Genomic DNA, 415 nt, shown 5'->3' on the forward strand with positions numbered 1-415 from the left:
GTTTTTTTAGAACCATATGAAATAACAGATTTTTCTCAAGAAAACTGTGTTATACCTGAATTTAATAACATTATTCTTTACAGGGACCTAGGCACGAATCCAAGTAGGATGAGGCCCTACGCGCACCAGCCTCTCTTTCAGAATAGCGGTCAGAATTGGCCGTAGAAAATCATATAAGGAGATTGGCCTTCCAGTGTATGAAAGACGTACCAGACTTTCTGTTGTTCGATGGCTGAGGGAGAATAATTATCTTTTCTGATTTGTTGTAGGAAGAGGACGTGGATTCGTATGTTTTTTGTGTTCTCACTTATAACTGAGATTGGGATGTGGACAACCTTGTTACTAATTTAACTGGATCCGGTTGCGTCACGGCAATCAGTTCACCAAAAATCTAGGCATTAGGCTTATGTGCGCG

The sequence above is a fragment of the Penaeus monodon genome, chromosome 29 (genome assembly GCF_015228065.2).
Source record: "Penaeus monodon isolate SGIC_2016 chromosome 29, NSTDA_Pmon_1, whole genome shotgun sequence".
Classification (NCBI taxonomy): domain Eukaryota; kingdom Metazoa; phylum Arthropoda; class Malacostraca; order Decapoda; family Penaeidae; genus Penaeus; species Penaeus monodon.